We start from the raw sequence: 5,788 nt of genomic DNA on the forward strand, positions 1-5,788 counted from the left end.
TATTTGCCAAATCCTGTATTTCATTCCTCATTGCATGTGGTAAAACAGCCTTGAAAACTAGCACTTACAAAACAGCTGATGAAACAATACTAATGACTCTGTTATTTATTATTTATATGTGGAGTGTTGCATTTGTGATGCTTATTTGATTGAAATCGATTCACCCTGGGTTAACATCAACAGTCAACTGTTCTAATCATTGAATTATATACATTCCCTGCTCTATTTTCCTACCTTTACTGTCTAAAGTAAATTGATTTTTAGAATATGTACTCTATTAGATTTCTGATATATAATGATTAGGGTCTTGTAAATAGTTTTTTCCAGCCCTCACATGCTTGTATTTAGGGATTATATTTAATTGTCCATTGCGAACAAAAGAAGAAGGCAAATACAGAAAATCTTTCCATGTGAAAGCAGATCCTAACTACACAACTGTTCTGTACTGTTCTGGAAAGAAATAAGGTTGCATTCAGCTCAGAGAAGAAAATGCTCAGGATTTTCTTGTTTATTTTTTGGTGCAAATTCTCTGAGGCTCAACCCCTCCCCTGCATTCTTTCTCTAGAGAAGTTAATTTGCAAGTAGCAAGAGACGAGACTCTGCTGCAGCTTGCCACAGCACTATACATACAATTAAAAAAAGAAAAATCATACCATAAATGTCTCAGACAGACAAGTCCAAACTGAGATCCAAGTCTCATGACTATTCAGAAACAGCTGTAATCATTTAAATCCTGAACACTGTTGAGCCACACGAATGGATTTTACCGTAGGGTGGCTGGCTTAGCTTAAATTGCTTTCACTTGTTCTCCTTGAGCTGAAAATTACTTATTTAACAAGTATGTTAGTGAGAGCAAGATGTAGGGTTCCTAAAGGAGGAAAGGCCTTTACTATATTTGCAATGAATAGCACAAGTAGCTTTACAGTTCCTCCTTCAGAGACCAATTGTTGTTTTACTTGAAGAACAACTGCACGAGGATAAAAATACAGAAATGTAAAAATGCATTAGAATTTCACTTAACATCTTTAACCTTGTAAATGCTGACATAACAGCGAAACCTTTATGCAGTTATAACATATGTGAACTTGGAAAAGGAATCTTTCCCAGCTGTAAAAGTCTCCCTCAATTGCTTGCCCAAGCACAGGAAAGGGAGGTCTAGGTAACAAGTCAATTGCTCAGGAACATTAGCCTTTTTCTGATAAAGCTGCAGAATATAAATGGGAATATCAATTAGGATAAAACAGGTTTTCATTTCATAACAAATATTAAATATGAAATATTGCCAATTAGTAATCATAACCATCATTGTGTTTTGATTATAAAAAAGTAAGATTGTATGTTTTTTAGTTATTATTTGATATCATCATACTAGTGTAATTTTAACCACTCCCTTAAGGAAAAAAATAAAATATAAAAAGGTTTTTCACTTGATTGCATGGAATTAAATCACTGTGGTTTATGTAACGCTGAAGGAAAACGGACAACTGTCTCATGACAGTTTTGAAAAGCTGTCCTCTTTGCTGACTGGAATCCCAATTACGGATTTATTGTGTTCTTTGGTAGCTGCTTAGACTTCTTTTATGTCTTGGCCCTCCATTATGGATGACAATATATTCACCTATTTTTTCTCTGTTTTCCGATAGTACCTGCAAGACCCAGGCACGGGACACAGTAGAGAGGATCACGTGTTTGACTGGGAAGCTGAACTGGGTGCTGCTCAAACTAGACTCAGTGAATGTTTGTGGCCAACTTACAGAGAACAGAGAGCTTCCGTGAGAACTTACCTGTCAAAATAAATGGGGCAAGTGGGGAGCAGAGCTTATCTCAAGGGTCTGGAGTTTCTTCCTTGTTTTATTGTAACCTATTGTGGAACACTTCTGTTTCTTGCTTCCTTGAAAGTCACCTGCAGCCTTTACCTTGGTTTGAATAGAAACTAAATCCCACACTTCATTTTTGTTATTTCAGTTCATATATTTTATCAAATAAGGATAATAATCAGCATTGTTAGAAGCTACAGAATTCCTAAATGATATTGTTAGAGTAATTACAATACTAACAGCTGTCAAAACTAACCCTTGAAATCTCTTGGTTTTTCCTTCCAATGTTGTTAGCAGTTATGCCTATTGACTGTCTCATTCTTAACTTGAATTTTAAACTAGCAGATTTACTCTTTGCACTTCTTTACCTTAGCCAGTGTTATTGTGTGTGATGTATCCTGTGTATTCAAACAAAATATATCAGATTATTTGAATTTATTTCCCTTGGACACCGTAGCAGTAATGAGGTTAAATAATCAATTGCTAAATTCCTAATTCCAGTCAAATTCTAGTACTTTTCCATTAAAAAGGCATCGGTATCGTTACTAACATTTTCCCTATGTTGATCAGAGACTCCACAGTTTCTACCTACCTGGCAGTAATTTGACACGTTCCTTGATATCATTTGCAGTCTGTTGGTTCCTAATGTAGTATCATTAGTTCCTTTCATAGTAATGTCATTATCTCTGGAAATAAAATAACTTTCCGGCCAGGAAAAGGATGTCATCCCTCCCCAGTAATCTCACCTGAGTGGTCTCCTCTGCCATCCCTTTTCCTCGCAATTCCATTCACCAAAACAGTGTGTTACACCTTGTTACTGCTTGGGAACAACCTCTTGCCCGCCTGCCTTCCTGAGGAAAAGTTTCCCCCTCCTGTCAAACGAGAGTCACAAGGTGCTCCCCAGCTTCTGGGCAATGGAGGGAGAAGGAGGTGGCCAGAGGGACAGGAACAGAGTGAAGTGAGGTGTTGCAGGAGCACTGGGAGAGGCAACGGAGATTGACCTGTCAGCCTGTAGCTCCTGTGGGAGCCATGTTGTGCATGGGCTGTGCACAGACGTGAGAGCCAGCTGGTGTGGTACAAACCCAATGACAGGAACAGAACTTCTCACCTTCCAGGATGGAGGCTGGAAGGATAGATGCATGGATGAGCCTAGACACTTATCTCCTTAACAGTCAAAGCGTGTTAAAACTAACTGCCCCTTTCTCTTGCTGCGGGGGGTGAGCCTAGGAGAAGGCTGTAGATGCTAGGCTGGTCTGTCAGCCCAGGATAGAAAGCTAGCTTGACATCAGACAGTTACAAAAGCTGAATACACACGTTTTCATCTTTCTGTGACCATAAATCAGGTGCAAACTGCATCACCAGTCAGGGCCCCTGTATGGAAACAGATTGTTGTCACATTTGTGAGAAGAATAGGATTCTTCTTAAAGTATGTGTAGATTTGACTTTCCATTCACAGAAAAAAGCATATAATATTCCCATTTCTTTGCATAAAGATTTATGTGGGATTGTAGGGCATTATCACAATTGTTTTTAATAGAGTTGAGACAAAACCACTTTGAAAACAGTATTTCCCTTTGTGACAGTTACTGCATGATCTGATGGAAAAGCTTCCTAAATCAACAATGAAGTGACACAAAGAACAAAAGCCTTTGGCTTTCTGCCTATTAGACTGCCCCAAAGCAGCGCTAGTAAAGTATTTGCAGGACTTGCTATTTATAGTGCCATTTATATTCACTATTTTCAGTAAGAAAAGTAACTGTCTCCAAGCAGTGTACAAGATAAATGGCAAAAAAACCCAAACAAACTAACAACCCTGTAACATCTCTTACTGCTACCACCACCACATAATAACAAGTGAAAAACAATGAGAAGACTAACTGACTTAAGAAACTGCAGAATGATGAGTAGTTGGAGGGAAGTTATTTTTTAATTTCAGAAAAGGGCAAACCAAATTTTTACTGGTATATATTTGAGAAGTAATAATTGATCTTAGAGCACTTAAATCATATTTATTCAAACGTAAATCATACCTAATCCTTAGAATAATTTTTGCAATGGTAAGTGATCAGTTAGGATTTCCATTATGTATGAGGAAATGAATTGGCAAAGATGTGAATGATTTGAACATGCTCACATCTGGTGTACTCATCCATAAATAGAACCTGGCCTTCTGACACCCAGATCTTTCCTCGTCATGTGGCCAGAGCATCTGGAAGCACAGAGCCAGCGTTCTAATTTAAAGATGCTGTGGCTAACTGCAAAGGTTTTTTTGTGAAATTAAAAATTCTTGGGAAACACTGGTTGTATGTGGTAGCAAATAGAGCATGAATAGCAGATGTAAGGTAACTCTTAAACACTGTTTTCAGTTCAGTACTAAAGCATCTCTAGTCTGTTGGTTTTCTCCTCCATGTGTCTGATGTGGATGTCCACCACTGTGACAAACTACAATAAATAAAAAGCCGTCACCATGTCATCACTGTATAGTTGTCAGCTAATGATATGAAGGGAGTGAATGTAGAAGGGAATGGATGTCAGTAGCGGGCAACTACAGAATTTTGCTGCATAAACTGGGATTACTGATAACAAAATAGTGAAGGGGCACATTTTGTTCTCTACATCTACTATCATGCCAATGTCTTTTTTTTTTTTTCTGTTTCTATTTGTTAAGGGGAAATACATGACTAAAAATTAAGTACATACAAAACTGCTACATCAAGAGTAAGATAGAGCAAGGAAGCCAATTCATGGAATTTATAATGTGATCAAAGTATGAAGGAAAATTTGACCTTTGAAGAATGACAGCTGTAAAAAGGTAATAAATAGGACACCTCACACCGCTGTTTTCTGTGCATGGGTTTGGGTTTAAGGAAGAGAGTTCTATTGTGCAGATTTTGCCTCTGTGAAACCTAAACATGGGAAGGATATGATTTACCTTTTATTTCAAATATCTGATATGCTGGTATAAGTATGTCTCTGAAATCTATTGCTAACTAGCTGTGCAGAGAAGAGAGGAAAAGCTACATTAAAAATGACTATTTATGGTTTCTAACCACTGTTGAGGTGAGCGGCAGGAACATAGAGATATCTACATGTAGAGGTATCTGTGTATGTAGACACATGAAACTTATAAAATGGGAAAAGGAGGAGAAAAATCCATACATACTTAATTTCAAAACACACCAAACCCTTGTTTTCATCCTCAAAATGGTCTGGTACCAAGACAAGGAGTGATCTGAATTCAGGTGAAAGATTCAAGCCTGAAAGGCATTTTTCTGATGGAGATGCATTATTTGTTTATTGTTTTATAAGTAAAAGTGTAACTATGTGTCCTGGTTTCAGCTGGGATAGAGTTGGTTTTCTTCTTAGTAGCTGGTGCAATGCTGTGTTTTGGATTTGGTGTGAGAGCAATGCTGATAGGACACTGATGGTTTTGGTTGTTGTTGCGTGATGTTGATACTAAGTCAAGGACTGTTCAGTTTCTCAGGCCCTGCCAGCCAGAGGGCTGGGGGTGCACGGGGAATTGGGAGGGGACACGGCCAGGACAGCTGACCCGAACTAGCCAAAGGGGTATTCCGTACCATAGAACGCCATGCTGAGTATATAAGCTGAGGGAAGAGAAGGAATGGGCGGGGAGGGGGGATGACACAGACATTCAGAGTTATGGCATTTTTCTTCCCAAGTCACCATTACACATGTTGGAGCCCTGCCTTCCTGGGGATGGCTGAACACCTGCCTGCCCGTGGGGAGTGGGGAATGAATTCCTTGTGTTTTTGTGAATGAATTTGCTTGTGTGTGCAGCTTTTGCTTTACCTATAAAACTGCCTTTACCACAAGCCACGAGTTTTCTCACTTTTATTCTTCCGATCCTCTCCCCCATCCCACTGTGGGGGGAGTGAGCAAGCAGCTGCCTGGTACTTTGCTGCTGGCTGAGGTTGAACCATGACACTATGAAACAGTCACTGAAGTCTTAA

Source organism: Falco biarmicus, chromosome 1 (assembly GCF_023638135.1).
Source record: "Falco biarmicus isolate bFalBia1 chromosome 1, bFalBia1.pri, whole genome shotgun sequence".
In the NCBI taxonomy this organism is placed as follows: domain Eukaryota; kingdom Metazoa; phylum Chordata; class Aves; order Falconiformes; family Falconidae; genus Falco; species Falco biarmicus.